Raw genomic sequence first — 526 nt, forward strand, 5'->3', positions numbered from 1 at the left:
AACACTCACGAACGCGGTTTGTATCTCTCTCACACACCCACGTAGGTGGGGGACGTGCACGAAGAGAGGAGGTGCATGCACGGCGCACATACTCCCGTCTCTTTCCCAACCACACCCGCGCGAGTACACGGTGGAGCTCATTTCTGTACGAAAAAGGCAGCCCACGTGGTAATTTGGCATGTGTACTGGTTGTCCACTTGGTGGAGGGAGGATCGTCTACCACGGGTGAACAAACAAATTGTGACTTGACGCGTTATGTTAAATTAAAAAAATAGGCAAACCATGTGGGTCCTACCTTAGAGGCAAGGCTCTATACACTAGAGTACTTTTGATGTGTCCCGTCAACTCGCGAAACGAGGAGAAGCTTGCTTAGTATGCTGTCTCCCCCGCCCACGGGCGCGGTGGTTCGCAGGATGAGGTGAAGCTTGCTCCTCCCTCACCCATGCGCGCGGTGGCTCATAGGACGAGGAGACAAATTTACTACTCCCCCCGTTTACTCCTCGTCCCTACTACCTTGGTTATAGAG

This window comes from Triticum dicoccoides, chromosome 3B (genome assembly GCF_002162155.2).
Source record: "Triticum dicoccoides isolate Atlit2015 ecotype Zavitan chromosome 3B, WEW_v2.0, whole genome shotgun sequence".
NCBI classification, from domain to species: Eukaryota; Viridiplantae; Streptophyta; class Magnoliopsida; order Poales; family Poaceae; genus Triticum; species Triticum dicoccoides.